This window comes from Helianthus annuus, chromosome 7 (genome assembly GCF_002127325.2).
Source record: "Helianthus annuus cultivar XRQ/B chromosome 7, HanXRQr2.0-SUNRISE, whole genome shotgun sequence".
NCBI classification, from domain to species: Eukaryota; Viridiplantae; Streptophyta; class Magnoliopsida; order Asterales; family Asteraceae; genus Helianthus; species Helianthus annuus.
In genome coordinates, this window is record NC_035439.2 from 124,722,368 (window position 1) to 124,742,514 (window position 20,147).

The 20,147-nt window shown below is 36.8% G+C and overlaps 1 long non-coding RNA gene across 9 annotated transcripts; it reads right to left on the reverse strand.

Annotated features, from left to right (window-relative positions):
• Positions 1–2,349: 2,349 nt before the first annotated feature.
• Positions 2,350–6,554, reverse strand: LOC110868450. 9 transcript variants are annotated; one of them, XR_004862597.1, is made up of 9 exons: positions 6,271–6,554; positions 6,129–6,171; positions 5,972–6,032; positions 5,284–5,444; positions 4,879–5,083; positions 3,966–4,652; positions 3,521–3,768; positions 3,144–3,281; positions 2,350–2,907 (listed from the first exon to the last, which is right to left on the reverse strand). It is a non-coding gene; the product is annotated as an uncharacterized LOC110868450 (long non-coding RNA). The 9 variants fall into 9 exon arrangements; XR_004862601.1 differs by lacking the exon at positions 3,966–4,652; XR_004862602.1 differs by adding an exon at positions 5,637–5,865 and having other exon boundaries at positions 3,521–5,083.
• Positions 6,555–20,147: the final 13,593 nt, after the last annotated feature.

The following is a 20,147-nucleotide window of genomic DNA, read 5'->3' on the forward strand; positions in this document are numbered from 1 at the left end:
TATTTGTTTCCGTTCCATATATTTATTGATTACTTGTCGTAGCATGTATCAGGTCTTAGAATTTGTATTCATTATGCTTGTTTTCGTAAAAAAAATAATGCAATTGTATGTAGAAAGATACATGGCTTTAGTTTCTTTGTTGTGTTTTTCTTATATGCTTACAGGTAATCCAGAAAACATGGATAAGAGAGGAATATGAAATTTAAGATTTTTTTTAAAGTCCATTGCTAATGTAGTTCATATGTTTTGGGTCTTAGGAAAACTCATAGAAACCTTTTCTTTACTCATGTTTCACATAAACCTCTCACACATATTTTAGTAATCTAGAATATAATCCTAATGTAAATCATGTATACTATATTATAATAATCTATACGTTATATTATCACGATGTTTCAAGGATGACGTAAATGTAAGTTAAAACTAAGCTTCTAAGGTATGAATTTGTTACCTTTTCTTTTTTAATATTAACGTTTTTATTTTTGTCGATTCGTTTCATTTGACCTTTTTGAACATCCGTTAAGTTCTTTGAATATGACTTTGCTATGTATGACATTTGAATTCCGACTTTTAATTCCATTGTTAGAACAATTTTTCAAAACTTGAAACTCAAGATATTCTATGATTAGGAACTATGCACCTTCCATTTTTCCCAACAAATTGTTTTGTTTTTTTAACTTAAACGTCTCGAGTCCCGCCACTTTTATTCCAACCAAATTTTTATCATTTTTAATAAACACCTTACTATTAAAACAATTAAAATTCAATTTATACTAATATATAAATTACATGTTATGGAAACATCATTTTGTTCAAATGAATAATTACAATTAATTTGGTATTTTTGATGTTTATAAATGATAATTTTATGAATGAAATGGATTAGTATGTACCATAATAATTCTTTTTAAAAAACATATCATTATTATTTGAATATGAGTGATTTAAAATACATCAATTTTATTAATAAATGGTTTGAACCAAATTAAGGTACATGAACTTTTATGTTTAGGACTTATTTTTTCTCATTCATGTGTTACTTTATTGCATCAATGATTTCTTGAACTACTTGGTAAATCTATTACTTACTAGCCATGTGTAACGCCTAAAAACGTATATCCACCACAATGATGCTACTAACCTAAAACCTCTAAAAATAATAAACTTTTGTAAAAATATTATACGAATTAGAAAACTGTCATAAACAAACAGTTATGCAAAGTGTCGCCCCCGCCGCATCGCGCGGGCTCCCTACTAGTGGTATATTACTCGCGGGCTGCATCATTTGTAACGAAAAGGTTACCCAAATGAACTTGAAAAGTAAAGAAAAACAAAAATAAGTAGAAGAAACCTAAAAGAATAATTGAATAAATAAGATACCGCTTGTTTGTTGTTAATCACTAGTAGGAAACCTGCGCGATGCGGCGGGGGCGACAATTGACAATGCGGTACTCGTTTTCTGTTAGTTTATCAATCCTCTAGTGGATTTTCACACGCTTTACGGCAGACGCTAATTTTTAATAATGTTTAAATGGAAACGTAAACGTAACGATATCTCCATGTAACATATTAAAAAGGTACTTAGAATTAAAATATTATAGTGAGTTCCTCTATTTTACGCAACAGGATTTAGGTCAATATCGATTTGGTTCGTTACGACACTGACAATCGATGCCCTTACCGATATTATTCGATTGGAAATCTGAATAGCTCATGCTACCAAACAAGTACTATACTTTGAAATCTGAATACAACTTCGTTTTCATCAAAATTTATATGGTAATGTGGGAAAAAATTAATACAATTGTATTCGGCCTTTTTTAACAAGTTAGCGAACACAAGTATTAAAGAGTAGCAAATTAAACAAATATTAAATGTGTTAAAAGCTATATTATTAGTATAATGGTGAAACTAAAAAAGTACATGCATATATTATTTAATCTATATAAATTACTAATCATTTTCATTATATTGACTTAAATCGTTCACTTACACCTTTTTATTGGATTTGAGAATGTTAAAAATTGATTCACTTATTTTAATTATTATTTAAACTTTCGGTTAATACATATTTCAACAAACTGCTTGGATTAATTATGAAGCTAAAGTACCAAAACAGAAGGAATTCAAGTGGATATCATATAATAAATAACTTTCATGAATCAAGTGTTGTTAAATGAATCAAGTGTTGTGCTCTATACCAATGTTTTTTTACATAAATTGACATGTCAATGAACATGCCACCTTGACGGTCCACTAATCAGGCCAGTTCCTAAAACTGGTAAACATCATAAGCAATTTAAAATTTTTAAAAATTTTGTATAACTAAGTAAACTAACAAAAACAAAATACGGAAGTAATTTAACTTTTTGCAATGCAAAACATAGGGGCTGAAGTTTAAAATTAATTATTAGATGAGATCTTACTATTTTAGAAAGGAAAAAACTTTAAAAATGTTTAAAAAGCTTTAAAAATTTAGTTCAACCACCAAGTCTTCGGTTCAATAATCGGCATGAAAACCAGTGAGCCCAAATGAAGGTGGTTCAGGAGTAGTTGACACGGTTACTTTTGTAGCTAGTTTCCGTTCCGACTGGATGGTATGATTTGGTACTGTGAACACCGCTTTGTAGCTAGTTTCCGCTCCGACTGGATGGTATGATTTGGTACTGTGAACACCGCTCTATGCAAAAATGGTTGTAAGTAATGCTTTGAAGGTTCAAGAGTAGATGACTCTTTTGGTTTAATTTTGATGAATTAGCTTTAGGGGTAGAGCTTAAAGCAACAACCACCCCCCAATTATATGCTTTGAGGTGCATGGTTCCAAACAGAAGCTTACTGATACCCAACCTCTCTGAGTGGATATATGAAGTTGCAAGACACCCAATTAGCAGCAATAGACATTCCAATCTGAAAAGATGATGCATAAATTTCCATATCAACTAATATTCATAAGTTAATATGAAAGTATACAGAAAAACATTCTTACAAAAATCTAAACTTTTAAGGAGGAGTTGAAAAAAAGTTGAGAAGCTTTCAACCCATCCAAATGTTCAACACAGTTTGACAAATTTCCGTTTTAACTAATTTTTATTTTATCATTAAGATAAAAACGCAACCAAGAGTCTCAAGTCTCAAAGACCAACCAATTCATAAGTAAACGGGTCAAAGTACCAACTCCCGTATGGACCAGTTTTGTTATTGAAGCAATGCAACTCAAGGCAAACAGGAGCAACGATTTATCACTTGCATCCCATGAACTCAAGGATGTGCCTTTTATGATTCTGGATAAACAAACAAGTTAGTGTGATGTGAAATATAGTAATTTATTTTCGATTCATTTGCTTATGAGCCATTTGGGTTATTTTATATCTTAAACGGGTCAAATCCGAATTTTAAATAAAAAGGGAATGGGTCAACAAAGTGCATGTTTATTGTATACAAAAATACTGTTCACCCAATTATGTAATTAAACTTATTATTACTTGGTAGGCTTCTAAAAAAAGAACACCAAAAGATTTACCTCACTTGAAAAGAAACATGCCTCCACTTGACGCAGGCTTGCTACCTGCTGATGATTCTGCAGCCACCACTTTTGCTCACACCATGCCACGTCAACTTGTCTTTTCAGACGTAAATAATCACCACAGGGGAACTGATAGCAGGGCCATTCCTGAGTCACATAACTTACTAATTTCACCTCTATGATCAATAGGCTCTCCAATTACATTAATGATACAACCAGGTGTTGCCCTGCCACCAGGTACCTATCTGAAAAAAAAAAAGTCAAAACTAAGTCCAATTTAGGTTTCCAATTTCACTAAAACGTAGGTTAAGGAGGCCCTAATGCGAACATATTATGGGTTTTTAAAGAAAACCTGCAACGACCAATATAATAAATGAAGATTCAGATAATCGAGCTGCTTTTTCCTAGCAATACATCAACTAACATTTGACTAAATCAAAACCTTTAATCTTGATCTTTTTTTGGGATTGGGTTAGTAATATACCCTGCTACCACCTCCGCAACTTCAACGCAGAACACTCATACAACTTAACTTCATGGCCATCACAGCAAGGGTGATAGGAGAAAATCCCCGTATCACCGGTTCAATTAAAACGGTAAAATAAAAGATAGATCTACGGTTCGTTTTGGATACAGATACACCACCAAAACCAACAGTAGGGCTGCGAATCACTCCCGAAGATACAGAAATCACCACTCCGGTTATAAATTCGGGTCTAAGAACACCACTCAATATGCCACAATTGAGCTAGCATAGACACATTAATTTAACTCTCACACTCAAGAGATAAATCAACAAAATTCTTTTCTCAAACATAAACTCACTGCCTTTTCATTAGTGTCGAACCCATACATATAGCAATTACAAAATAACTTCTACTAACCACCTAGACCACTACTAAATAAATTAATTAAAAGTGAGAAAATAGTATAAACTAAAAGAAACTAAAATACTTCAAATGGGTAAAATGGGAATCGTGGGCAGTTGGCTCAAGGTGGCCCACTCTTCACGTAGGCATGGGGTGAATGCATCTTCATGGGTTTATTCCGGGTTACGGATCCGACATACGTGGGTCGGATCAAAGTGGATCGTTTGACCGTATGTATATCAAAGGGTCATGACTGCAACCTGATATACAATCCAATGTATCAATGTCAGTAACATCAAGATAAAAATCCACCTATCTCCATTTCTCACTGTTCAAAAAACAGAATAATCACAGACTGAATTTCACTGTCCGAGCAAGATTTCTCTTATTATACAGATCTCCCTGATTTGTATATAGAGAACTTTTTTACCCTAAGTTGTTAATTTTTTTAGGTTAAGATTTGGTGTTATTAAAATAGACACTTACAGTGATAGGAGGAAAATTGTTGAGAACCCATTGATTATCCACAATCCGTTCTAACCTTATTCTCCACCAACTTTTGCGCCACTTCCAGAACCAGCTTAATCGAAATATCCACCCACTGTAGCAGACCCCGACCACAAATTAGGGCTTCAATTGATGACATTACGACAGAAGTAGAAACAAATGCGTAACCCACATCCAATATTTGCTGCAAGTGAAATATATTCTTCAAAGAATAATCGATAAACCATTAACTATAAAAAGCCCTAATCTATTTTAGAAATCATATGAGAATAAACAATGATTTCTTCTATTTGCGACCATCTTTAACACTTTTATGCAACAAATTCGTGAGAGTAACACTACAAATTCAATATCAAAGCTTAATGATTGAATTCAAAAACTTACCACTAAAAAAACAAAAGCTACTTCCTGCAACTTCAAAGCCTTGTGTTCCATCGTCTTCTTCTTAACTTATCATTTCCTATCAACACTCCATTTAAACCTCTTTCTAATCCACCTCCATCTTAATCTCCCACAAACAAAACCTTTAAAAAAAACTTTAAGCCCTGCAAATGTAAAACCAATATTACTAATGCAGGCTTAGGCTCTGATAACATAAATATACAATGTTTACAAGCAAAGAATCAATTACTCCAGCCATCCCAAGGCAAACAAGAAAGCGATTTACCAAATTGTTGCCACGACATGGTGGATGGTATGGAAGACGCAAAATGAAAGGATCTTTAAAAACAAACCACCTTCCTTGACGAAACTGCCGGGTGATATCAAAGCAGCCTCATTATTTTGGATTAGGAGTCGGGCGAAAGTACACAACCTAGAGTGGCAAAGATGGTGCAGATTCTGCTTTGTAAACTTACCATTGTGATTTTACTCCTGACATGTAGTTTCGAACATGCTTGTTTCAAAATTTTCATTTCTGTACTCTTTGTAATTGTGTTTGAGCATTTCTATTTTAATATAACTCGCCTTTTATTCAAAAAAAAAAACAAATAAATAAATAAATACCTTACACGAGGCCTAATTCAACAACCAAAAATATAACAATCCATTTATATAAGTTAAAATCCATTACCTGGGATATCCACATGTCTGAGTCCCCCAAAAACCTAAGGAATCAGCATCTCACATAAGCCCTAATTCGAAAGCCAAGAACCCAAAAACTTATATGGATGAAAAAGTACAACAATCCTTTCATATGAGTTTGATTGAACATAGTTAGAATCTATTACCTGTGAAACTGACCTATTAAATCCACGCACATTGATCAATATTCTGAACAGATAGAAAGACGAAGAAGGATGTGGTGAATACCCAGATGATGCATCGCTTATCAAATTTCAAAATAAAAGCTGAAATTGACATGTTGGTTACCTTAATCGCTAGGGCTTATGTTGAGAAACTAATAGATTCTTTAATGCAATAGTGTGATGAAATCGGTTGTGATACGTCGGAAGTGATGGCGAATGATGTCGAACACTTGATAATCTTGAAGGGTGAAGAGGAAATGTCGTGGGAGAAGCAACAACGACTGCTAGGTTTTTGGGAGAGGAGCGGGAATTCAAATTGGCGATCGGAGATCCGCATATGGTGCATGAATGACTCTACTACCTAATCACCGATAATTTTGTGAAAGATAAAAAAGGAAATTAAAGTCTAACTAAAATAAAATAAATGGACCAAAATATAATTAGTGTTATCTACATCACTTATCACTTAAGATTGTACGTTATGCTTTAAAATAAATTCAAAAAAAATATTTTTTAGATATGTTAAAATGCCTAGTAATATAATTCCTAAAATTTACAATCTGAACATGAAAGAATAATATCTAGTAATATAATTCGTAAAAATTTGAAAGATATAGAATTAGTTGTTATTTTTTTCTTTAATCACTTGTACTTGATTTGTACATTTTAATCCGTGCATCGATATTGAACAAGACAAGTACCGAAACGTCGAAAAAAATATGTAGGTCGTCATGCTATCTTTGGATTTTTTTAAAACAATATAGTTTATAAAACATGTCAAGAATATGTAAAAAAAATTATAAGTTTGTTGTGAAGGGGGTGAGTTGTAACTAATTATCTATAATTATGTTAAAAACTCAAAGATTTAATTGTAATAAGTTTAGGGGCTAAAAAATAAATAGCGTTTAAAAAACCAAACTACCCTCATTTTAGGGTTCTTTCTATAAATAAAGGGGGGGGAAGTTCTTATTTTTTTGGTATCTTCAAATGCCCTTGCCTCATGCATTATAATATAGTATAGATAGGTAATTATGTTAAATATTAAGGATCTAAATGTAATAGATTGAGGGACTAAAAAATAATTATGGTTTAAAAGACCACTTTACCCTTATTTTAGGGGTTTATTTATAAATAAGGGGGGAAGAAGTTCTTAACTTTTGGGAATCCCTCCCTCATGCGTTATAATATAGTATAGATACGTTATGCTTTAAAATAAATTCAAAAAAAATATTTTTTAGATATGTTAAAATGCCTAGTAATATAATTCCTAAAAGAGTAAACTGCCATTTTGGTCCCTGTGGTTTGGTCAATTTTGCCACTTTAGTCCAAAACTCAAACTTTTTGCATCTGGGTCCCTGTGGTTTCAGTTTTATTGCCATTTTGGTCCAAAAATGAAATCAGGTCATATTTGTCTTATAAAATCCTGTTATTTTGTCATTTTCCACAGGGGCAAAATGATCATTTCTTTTTTATAAATAAATACCATATTTTATAAGACAAATATGACCTGATTTGCCCCTGAGAAAAATGACAAAATTGCAGGATTTTATAAGACAAGTATGACCTGATTTCATTTTTGGACCAAAATGGCAATAAAACTGAAACCACAGGGACCCAGATGCAAAAGGTTTGAGTTTTGGACTAAAGTGGCAAAAGTAACCAAACCTCAGGGACCAAAATGGCAGTTTACTCTTCCTAAAATTTACAATCTGAACATGAAAGAATAATATCTAGTAATATAATTCGTAAAAATTTGAAAGATATAGAATTAGTTGTTATTTTTTTCTTTAATCACTTGTACTTGATTTGTACATTTTAATCCGTGCATCGATATTGAACAAGACAAGTACCGAAACGTCGAAAAAAATATGTAGGTCGTCATGCTATCTTTGGATTTTTTTAAAACAATATAGTTTATAAAACATGTCAAGAATATGCAAAAAAAATTATAAGTTTGTTGTGAAGGGGGTGAGTTGTAACTAATTATCTATAATTATGTTAAAAACTCAAAGATTTAAGTGTAATAAGTTTAGGGGCTAAAAAATAAATAGCGTTTAAAAAACCAAACTACCCTCATTTTAGGGTTCTTTCTATAAATAAAGGTGGGAGGGGAAAGTTCTTATTTTTTTGGTATCTTCAAATGCCCTTGCCTCATGCATTATAATATAGTATAGATAGGTAATTATGTTAAATATTAAGGATCTAAATGTAATAGATTGAGTGACTAAAAAATAATTATGGTTTAAAAGACCACTTTACCCTTATTTTAGGGGTTTATTTATAAATAAGGTGGGAAGAAGTTCTTAACTTTTGGGAATCCCTCCCTCATGCGTTATAATATAGTATAGATAAAGTAATAAAAAGAAACTATTATTTTAGTATTAAATTTAATATTTTGATAGTGGGCTACTTGATAGACCTAGGGCCTTAGGGGCTAGAGCTATGAGTATTGGTACATGTGGTACACTTGCGTTTAATTAAAAGCACGAAACCCAATTCATTATTTTAAAAAACTTACGTTGTTTAAACTCAAAACCAGAAATGAAACACAACGTTGCTTGTCGGAAAAATTTTCATTTGATTCTTTCACTCATATTTATTCTATTTAGGGGTATCCTAATGTATGGTTGAGGGTATCCCGTACATAAAACGAAGAAAAAAGGAAAAAAAAATACAGTTAGCCAAGAAAGTTGAGGGGTATCATGGGATACTCCTGGCTGAAGCATAGATCCGCCCCTGATCAATAGCCTAACCTTTTAAACACGTCTCTCAATAAAGCCAATCATGATTCATTAAGAGGCATGTCTCCCTCCCACCCTCATTTTGCCTCTCTAAAATTGATACTCCTAAATCAATTCACATCTCTAGATGTTGCTCTCCACTCTGCCTCTATATAGATCGCAGTGTGAAGTCACAAATTTTTCAAGAGCCAAATGGCTTACCATTATCTCCGATTTAAAGTTTCAACTAGGGATGGACAGTTTGCATTTAACCATCTTTTTGGTTCGCAGCAACACATTTCACCCGCATCTCTGTTTCGAAGCTTAGTAACAGGCGGTTTTTTTTTTTTTTTTTCAAAGTTTTCTGGTCTAGCCATCATTTCCGGATCAACTGAACAAAGTTAGGTTGACAGGCCGTCTCCGAAAATGTTAAAAGACAATTGGGCCTTGGACGAGATTAAAAAGGCGGGCCTACCCGCCCTAATAAAACAAGAATTCAGATATGGGATGAGCACGGTACCCGTTCGGTACCGAAAGTACCGGTATCGAAAAATGGTAAAATAGGTACGGGCACTTTCCCCCTTTTTTTGTACCGGTATCGAACCGGTATATTCAGTACCCCCGGTACAGTTCGGTATCGATACCCGATACCAAATGCTGATCCCTAATTCAGGGTCGTTGGCAGTCCACGTGTTTTTGTAGGCTAGGTTGTTTTAGTCTTTGTTTTAATTTCACTTTATATGGTGTACGTTGGCTTATTCCCGTTGAGTTTGGAGTCCATGTAAGGCTATTTATAGCTCCTTCTTTATTGAATAAAATAATCACCATCTTGTACAATATTTACTTGTCAATATTCCTCTTTTACTTTCTGCAAACACACATACATATTGTACGGTAGTTTGTGTTGTGTGAGTGAGCTTGGGGCTTGAAACCTACACCCTTCACCTTTTTTTAGGATGTACCCATTTGGACACCCATTTGGCTATTGATACATCAAAAAGGTGTTTTTTGTCTTATATGCATACTCTGCAGTGTCGAGTTGTGGCCAAAGTGCGGCGTTTTGGTCCGGTCAACCAGACAAATACTGACGGGTGTCTGATGGGTCTGTTGACTAGACCAAAACGCCGAGCTTTGGCCGCGTTTTGGTCCTGTCAACCAGACAAAAGACTGACACCTGGTCTGGTTGACAGGACCAAAACGCGGCCAAAGCTCGGCGTTTTGGTCCGGTCAACAGACCCGTCAGACACTCGTCAGTTTTTGTTTGGTTGACCGGACCAAAACGCCGCGCTTTGGCCACAGCTCGACACTGCAAGGTATGCACATAAGACAAAAAACACCTTTTTGGGTTGGCTATCTACACACTTGATGTGTAGATAGTTTAAGCCTTTTTTTATTGTTAAATAATGCTTGTAGATCATGTACTTGTAGCTCTATAGAAACTACACTAAAATTATTTTTATAATTATAAACTTTAGGATACAAAAGACAAGGGTAATGTTAGGGATTCAATTCAGTTATAGCTCTATACAATTGTTTTTTTATTATCTTGAATGTTGCTATAAACTTTAGGAAACGAGACACATGCGTAACGTTAGACATTGGATGTAGTTGTAGCTCTATAGAATTTGCGGTACAATTATTTTTAAATCTCAAACAAACACAAGCCCCTTCAACAACTTATTAACATATTGAGATGTGTGTTTTATTTTTTTAGTTGTTTGCTTTTAATATTAGACACTGGATGTAGTTGTAGCTCTATAGAATTTGCGAAACAGTTGTTTTTAAATCTCAAACAAGCACAAGCCTCTTCAACAACTGATTAACATATTTAGGTGTGTGTTTTATTTTTTAGCTATTGAACGTGCGTAACCAAATTAACAAACGTGTCAAAAAATTAACAACCGAAAATTATTGAATGTTGGTTACTTCAAGATTAACAAACATGTCAAAAAATATTTGAAAATACATAAACGAGCCAGGTTTTGTTGCATGTTCTTCTCTACCGGTTCAAGCTCCTGCGCATTCTAAGTTTTTTTAATACTGATTTATATTTTTTCTCTATGTTGGGTTACTTGCTACCGGTCCTAACTTTCCTGCTACTTTTCCTTGCCAACATTGCAAAACAAAAAAAGCTCTTCAAACACTAATGTCTTACAAATGGCAACCATCATATAATATATATCTAAATTTCCGTAGGAAATTATGCACTTTTCCGTAACCCATCTTCCTCAATCTTTTCCCCTCCCCTTCATTCTTTTTTTTCTTCCTGTTCCTCCCATGGCTTCCTCTGCCGAAACCACCAACACTTCCCATCTTTCTCCTGTTAAGCTATCCTCTTCTAATTACCTCATATGGCGTACTCACATGACTCTGCTAATGTCTCTCCATAAACTTTCGGCTCACATCGGCGGCTCTTCGCCACCCTCCGAAAACATCACCGCTGCTGACAAAACTGTGTCGAACCCAGAATTCATGTCATGGACTGTTGCGGATCAGAAGGCTGCCCTTCTTCTTCTTTCATCTCTCACCGAGGAGGCTGCAACCAAAGTTCTCGGCTTAACTGGTGACCGACATATTTGGATTGCTCTCGAGAACACCTACAGCAACGCGTCCATTGAACGTGTCCAGTCATTACGAGACTCTTTTCAGCAGCTTACAAAGGGTACGTCTTCTGTTATGGAATTCACACGTAAGTTCAAGCTTCTTTGTGAACAACTTGCTGCAATCGGTCATCCGGTTGCCGAAACCGATAAATTACATGGTTTCTTCGTGGGCTTGGTCCCTCTCATGAAACTTTCTCTGTTGCCATACGAGCCGTCAAATCCGCATCTTTATTCCGCGATCTTGTTGCTCAAGCAGAGAATCATGATCTGTTTTCCCAATCTCTTCATGGCCCTGTTACACCTCCGACTGCGTTTCACGTTCAACACAAACGTGAATCTTCAACGCAAAGTCGGGGTCGTACCTTTTCTCGTGGTTCTTCATCTCGTGGATCATATGGCAGGAGCCGTGGTAACAACTGTCGTCCTCCTCATTGTCAATTATGCCATACAACTGACCACTATGCTTCTGCTTGTCCGGATCTACACACTTTTGCAACTCAGTCTTTTGCCTCGGATGCCTCTCTAGCCAAGGCGTTCCATGCCTAGTGCCACGTTACAAATGATACTCTCGGTTGGACCGGTGATACGGGAGCTACTGACCACATGGCTCCTAACCAGGAATGTCTTCACCATTCCACTCCATACAAAGGTAATCATAAGGTCGTTTTTGGAAATGGTAAGCATCTTCCAATTACTCACATCGGATCCTCTAAACTTTGCAATAATATTAAACTCCGTAATGTGCTTGTTGTTCCTAATATTACCAAAAAGTTATTATCCATAAGCAAGTTAACTGCTGATCATCTGGTTGATGTATTATTTTCTCAACATTATTTTCATATTCAGGATCGGAACACAAAATAGGTACTTGCTCGGGGGACATGCACTAATGATGGACTCTATGTGCTTAAAAATGATCCACAAGTTTTTGTTGCCGCTGTTTCAAATAAAGCTTCTTATGAACTATGGCATGCTCGTTTAGGCCATATTTCCTTTGATGTTATTTCTGTTTTGAACAAATGTGGTTTTTTGACGGTTACATCTTTATTACCGAAATCTGACATTTGCACTTCATGTCAACTTGCAAAGGGACAACGTTTATCCTTTATAATGATAAACATTCTTCTTTCCCATTAGATTTGGTTCATTGTGATTTATGGGGTCCTGCTCCCGTTACTTCTATAGATGGTTATCGCTACTATGTTGTGTTTGTTGATGATTATTCCAGGTTCACGTGGTTTTACCCACTCAAAACTAAAATAGGTTTTTATGCGGTCTTACCCGCTTTCATTAAACTTGTGCAAACTCAATGCTCACGAAAAATAAAAAATTTTCAAAGTGACGGTGGAACTGAATTCATGAATCCTACAGTTCATAAAATCCTTGAAGACAATGGGACGTTTCATAGATTTTCATGTCCTTACACGCCTCAACAAAATGGACGTGCCGAAAGGAAACATCGTCATATAGTTGAAACCGGGCTTGCCATGTTGTTTAATGCTCATGTTCCTGCTCATTTTTTGGGTCGATGCTTTCACCTCGGCAACTTATATGATTAATCGAGTGCCATCTCCTCTTCTTGCAAACAAGTCTCTTTTTCAACTTTTATTTGATCATCTTCCAAATGATTCTAATTTCCAGGTCTATGGGTGTCGTGTTTTTCCTTACATGCGTGACTACGCCAAGCACAAGCTCGAACCACAGAGTCTTCCATGCGTTTTCATTAGCTACAGTTCCTCTTATAAAGGTTTCCGTTGTTTGGATCCTACCACAAATCGGGTTTTTATATCTCGCCATGCTAGTTTCAATGAGTTGTTATTTCCATTTAAAGATTCCCATACCCAAATTGATTTACACACTTTAATACTTACCACATTTTGTGAAGACACACCAAACCCAACTACACCTGATATGTAACACCCCGACTTTTTAAAGTCAAAGTACAAGTCAAAGTCAAAGTCAAAGGAAGAAAAAATTGTAATCAGATCTGTTATTTCTTACTTAACTATTGCTTGTACTCTTTGACTCGATAATCGATAATGTAATTTACGCTATTTTGTTTTATGACTTGTATTATGTGAAGTAACAATGCGATAAACGTAATTAAATGCTAATCTACTTAAACGCTATCTCATCGCTATCGCATCCCAACTCGAATCGCATTTATTGGATATTGTTCTATGTGTGTGTGTTATTATGTGATACTTGTGCATGTTTATTTATGTTAAAGGTGTTATTCGCAAACGCAATCGCAACTCTATCGCAATGCAATCTCATCGCGAACTGGAAACGCAAGGTTACTTATGTTGTTATATGTTAGTTATGTTATTTGTGTAACTATTGTTTAAAACTATCGCATCGCTTATTCGCCGCTCTCTAAATCGCATCGCAACGCTCAACGCATGAAACGAAAGTCAGAAACTAACTCACACACGCCATCCAATCGAAAGGCCCTCCGACCCGTTACTATGCACCGCCTTTCTCTCCTCTCACTATAACTACCTCACCTGTCACATCACTGTTCACCCGATGTGACAACTCCCTCCGACCCAGTGCATTCTCGGCTATTTTCTCTGGATTCCTCGCGATTCTTGTAAGTTTCCACTCCAAATCTTGTACTTCTATCATCTACACACACTTTCTCATCATCTTCTCCAACAAACCACAACTTTTCACCATGAAATCACTGGATTCGGGCTGTTCTAGGATGACATCATCATGGAGTTCTTATGAACATTGATGTGTGACCTCATCTTCTCAAGAACGGACCGGATCTGATAGATTTCTACATGTTTTTACGCTGATTTCACCTAAATCTAAACATTTTCCAACTGATTTCCCACTTTTCTTCAACACTCTTCACTTTTTACTCAAAACCGATAGAATCTGAGCTCGTTCGGGCCTTCTATTCATTCTCTAGCGAAGTGCTGGTCTGAGAACGGATTACTATCGAAGAGACGACCGATTAGCGGGTTGAACATGAAACTTCATCTTGAACGGTTAAGTCTGACCGAACGGGGTGATTCCCGTCCGAGCGGACGAGCTAAACTTGGTGTGGGTTCCATTGTTTAACACGTCATCATATCGTCTCGGTCAAACCGCAAACTTTTAACTTAACAAATTTTACCAATTTTTCAAACAAGACAGGTCAACTCAATCAGATAGCCATCCGATCGGATCACCATCTGATCGAACGACCATTCGACCAGGTGCCTTGCTTTTATAAGTTTAACACTTGAAGTTTTGGAAAGTTTCACGGAGCATCAGTTTCCAACGAAAGGCCATCCGACCGAACGGTCATCCGTCCATCCGACCGGATGACCTGATATTAGAAACACTTCACAATTTTTAAAATGCTACAACGAAAACTTCAAAGTTCAAGCAATACATAAACACATCCATCCCAAACGGACGACCCTCCGACCGAATGGTCATCCGTCCTCCGTCCGGACGGTCATCCGATCGGATCACTATCCGTCCCTCGTCTCACTCGATGCACTGTTTAACACACTCTTCATCGCTTATACTGTCGTACTATGATCAGGCTAACTCTCCAGCGCTCCCTTTAATCCAAGACTGTGTTTTTTCATTAAACACGATCTGTGAGTATACTCGATCCCTTTTTGCTTAACGCACTTTTGGGTGTTACATACGTTACTTATATCAAATCACATTGACACACAACGCAACTACTTTTATACGCTAACCGCTCTGCATGTTATACGTATTATTCGATGAATGCTTGTATGTTTTGTTTACACAGTGATTGTTGCCTGACACCTTAGCAACGATAGTACTATAGTTTGGACTCAACACCTGTTATGGACAGGGGTTGTTAAGGGTATTTCTTTACGTGTCACAGTGGTGATATGTGTTGCGCATTCTACAACTCGCAGTCATGTCTGTGCATATTTCATTGTCGATAGCTTACATGCTTCACATTTCAACGTGTTACATGCTGGTTATGCGTAAACTCGCTTTTCGCTACTATATGCTATTAAACTTGTATGCTCATATTTACACTATGTGTGTTGACCTATTTTAGCGTATGTGACAGGTGTTTAGGATGTTGTGTTTTGCTAGACTTTGTGGAATCAAGCTAGGGGAGTCTAGAAACAAACTAAATAATATTTAAGTGGTCGGAACAATGTTTTATCTTTGAGAAACTACGTCTGTAATAATTGCTTTACTTTATATGTTATGGTATGGGACCGGACATTAAATATTTGGTAATTATAATTGTTATGGATTCTCCTGGACAATCTGTTTCGCTCAGTGTCATGCCCCGATGATTCCGCCATCGGTTGGGGTGTGACATGATAGCCCAAAACCCTATCCTACACCTAATCCAAAAACACCCGAGGGCCCACCTATCCTCTATCCCCTTTGTGTCACACCCCGATTTCCACGTGTATCACCGGTGGGCCCGGTGGGGGATTACCGTGACGTAGTTGGCAACAATATAGTCAAACCACACAATTATATGAATGCACAGCGGAAGCATAAAGATAAATATAATCCAACTATTGATTGTAATATCGAATGTATCACAAATAGTTGAATGGTATCCACAGAAGGATCAAAAATAGTAAAAAGTGTTGTTCAACAGACAAGGCATCAAAGCTTGCGAGGCTTCTTAAGATGCTAAGGAGCTATAGCCAGCCGATTTCGTGTAGTACCTCCACTTAATCTTTTTGGGAAAATACGTCAGTTTACACTGGTAAATACATTCAACCGACACTTTTGAAAATGTTTATTTAAAATTGATTTGAATGCACAAGGCACAAACTCTTTTATAACTTGGGAGAATTATTTAATATTATAATCTTGTGAACGAATTACATGTTCCTTCTTTGCGTTCAGTAGCCGGATCTAGTCCGGGTTAAAGATCAATAGACACACCACTTTGCGTAAAACCGAGGTGGGTAAACCAACGGCTACGTCTTTTATTAACATAGACATAATGCCGGGTGCACGCCTACACCCGGATGTCGAGGTCGTGGCCATTTCGTAAAATGATGCCTAGGATATCCGGGACATGGTCATTAACCCCCCAAAGGCTTTTAAGTAACAAGACTGTTTAAACGAGCCGATCAAATTATTCAATTAACCCCCAAACGATGGAAGATTTGATGCTCGATCAAGCGGTATTTTATATATACCGTAACCCAAGCCCGTAATACGGAAAATAAGTTAAAAGTATTTACCTTTGCAAGTATTGTCCTTAATTGATTAAATCACAGATATCTTTTACTGGGGCTCCTATTCTGGAACGAAGGTTTTAAAATAACCTATTAGAATCCTAACGGGTCTTTATATTAGCCGTAGCCTAGACCGGTCAGTTTCAAAGGATAAATACGGTTTAATCGCGTGAAAGGCGAAAACCGAGAATGGAATGTGATTCTGACCCAACAAGTTCGAAGACTTGTTTTATATGGGTTTAATATTCACACTCTGGATTTAGGGGTCAAAATAATATGGTTTGACCCGTATCGGCTAATTTATGTAAACTAGTTACATAAGCCGAACCGTGCGCGCAATAGGCGCAACGGTTAAATGTAAGATTCCTACCCTTGTTTCCCAAGTCAATATGCCTTAAAGAGGTTGTGGTATCAGTAGGATACCTTCCGTGATGCCCGTAACGAGTTTAAGTTTATTATACGCCCCGTAGGGGTTTTCCGGTCATTTTAAGGACTTTTAAAAGGGTTTTAGAGTTCTACAGGAAATCTGAGTTTCCCGTTCAGTTTATAAAGTCCAAAATACTTTATTTATTATTTAAAATCAGTAGCAACTGGAATAGGGTCAAAAGACCTTGTAGAACTCAAGTTTTGGCCGAAAAGGGCATATTCGGTATTTACCGAACCGTAGCCATAACCGCAGGTTATGAGCAGGTTAAAATTAATTAAACATCTTTAAAAATCCCAAAATATTATTTTACAACAGTGAGTAAAAGGTTTGGTGACGAAATCTTGGTTTAGGTAGGCGTTATGCTAATCGCGCCGTTTATTACAAAAGTTTCTTTTAATTGCGCTATTTAGCATAACTCCTATTCTAGACCTCGGATTGGCGTGAAACTTTAGGGACATGCTTAGAATTTAGTAAGCAAGGTTATGGTCCCTTCACATGTCCGAAATACTCGTTTTATTTTGAAAAAGGCATTACGGTCAACTTTTAAGCAATTAACGGAAATGCGTAAAAGACTCGGACAAACAACGAACCGGTCACAGAGGGTGATACCATCATGTGACCTGGTCCTAAGAGAGTCCTAAGGCATATCTACATTGCACTAAAACGGGTCAGAACTGAAGTCAAAGCAAAAGTCAAACTTTTGCGACATTCGGCTCCGAACCGGGTCAATATAGCAAATGGCCGAATCAAACGAGCTTAGACAAGTTAGTATACTTATTATCACGTTTTATGAGTGTCCAAACAGGTTTCATATGATCTATATTACAGATTATGCAAGAATCGCAAAAATGGCTTTCTGTTGACTTTTTAAGTATACGTTTGACTCGACATTTGAACTAGTTAGAGTGGTGATCAGTGGGAACCCTTTTTGGGGTTTATTACCTACATAAATACCAACACATAACTACTTTTGATTCGACAATTCACTGGACCATTCGTGATTTATCGCAAAGTCAATCGTTAGTTACGACGGATTGACTTTTAAGCTAAACTAAGCAAAAACAAGGCCATAGAAGGTTTGGCATACTTACAGAGACTTGTGCACGACTTAGGAATGTTAGAAGAACACTTGGGAGCTTCAGAAATGAGCAGAAGATGTGTTTTGAGGTGTGGTGAACTTATGCACAATGTAGGCCTATTTATAGTGAAAGAAAGGCCCTTAGATCATTACAACTCAGGCTACAAGTGAGTATGGATGTTCAGCGGGTGTCCTAAGGTGCTAGGGGTCAGGTAGAGGGCACCCATGCCTCATTGATTGCTCACAAGTTCGTCTACAAGCCAAATCATTGAATCTGCCCATACTTTCTGCATCTGTATGGTTCACGCGGCCCGTATGGGAGATCAGGCAGACTTGGACGCGGGTCGCCTGAGTTCTCTAAATCAGACGCGTATAAACAGAAGGCTCGCGGCCCGCATTAGCTTACCCAAGACCTTAACGCGGCCCGCGTTAGGTCTAATTTTTCTGGATTTTTAATCTTTTATAATCATGACTAAATCTTTGTAATTAATAACGAAATCTTCGGTAATTAATAACCTGACCTTTCGGGTTTGAAGGGGTAACTTTGCGATTTGGCCCCTGATTATTTACAACTAAGGGCCTCGTGTTATTTACCCGCATTGTTAAGTCCCCAGTTAGTTTGTTAATTATTCGGAAAGCTTTAACTTTTATTGTTGACGCTTTTAACCCTTCTCGTACGAATTTGATCATAACTTTCTCGTTTTAAAACGGAACTTCGCGGAATTTATATATTACATTCTAGTGAGCGTATTTTACTGTTACAAAGCCTCGGGTACGTCAAAGGGTCACTCAGAGGTATAATTAAACATGTTGACACAGTTAACCCCTGCAGCTTGTAATCTCTCACTTTCTTCCGCGTTTCGTTTCCGTACGATCCATGATTTATTCGTTTGAAGGTACGAGCATCGTTTAGGGTTACTATACAGTATACTTACCCTTGTTTGACATTTATAACCCTCGAATTTACATACTTTCAAGGTTTGTCAACTTTAGTCCTTTATTTAATATTAAAAGCCACGTGTAAACTCAAGACACGTGTCAATACATTATTGGACACAAAATTTCGAGGTGTTACATCCTCACCCCCTTAAAATAAATCTCGACTCAAGATTTACTCAAACAAATAGGGATATTTCTCTTTCATCGTGGATTCAACTTCCCACGTGAACTCGGGACCTCTCCGGGCATCCCATTTAACCTTGACTATAGGTACATGCTTTCTTCGAAGCTTTTTCACCTGTCGGTCTTCAATCGACAAAGGCTTCTCTACAAACTTCAAGCTCTCATCTATATGCACATCTGTGTGTGGGATCGCCAATGATTCATCAGCGAAGCACTTCTTTAAGTTGCAGATGTGGAACACGTTGTGAATTCCATTGAGCTCTTCTGGTAAGTTCAATTTATAGGCAACTGACCCGACACGTTCGATAACCTCGAAAGGTCCTATGTATCTCGGGCTCAGTTTGCCCTTCTTACCGAAGCGCATCACCCCCTTCTAGGGTGATACTTTTAGTAGCACTTTTTCACCTACCTCGAAGTGAAAATCCTTACGCTTTGGATCAGCGTAGCTTTTCTGCCTATCACGGGCAGCTTTGAGACGCTCTCGAATCTGGACAATCTTGTCCGTTGTTTCGAAGACTACCTCTGGCCCTGATAATTGGACCTCTCCCACTTCCGCCCAACAAACAGGCGATCTACACTTCCTACCGTATAATGCCTCGAAAGGCGCAGCCTTTATGCTGGTATGGTAGCTATTGTTGTAGGAGAATTCGATTAGTGGGAGGTTCTTATCCCAACTACCACCTAAATCGATAGCACATGCCCGTAGCATGTCTTCTAATGTTTGAATAATACGCTCACTCTGACCGTCTGTCTGAGGATGGTAAGCCGTACTAAAGTTCAAACGTGTGCCCAAAGATTGTTGGAAACTCTTCCAGAAATGAGACGTGTATCTAGTATCTCGATCAGAGAT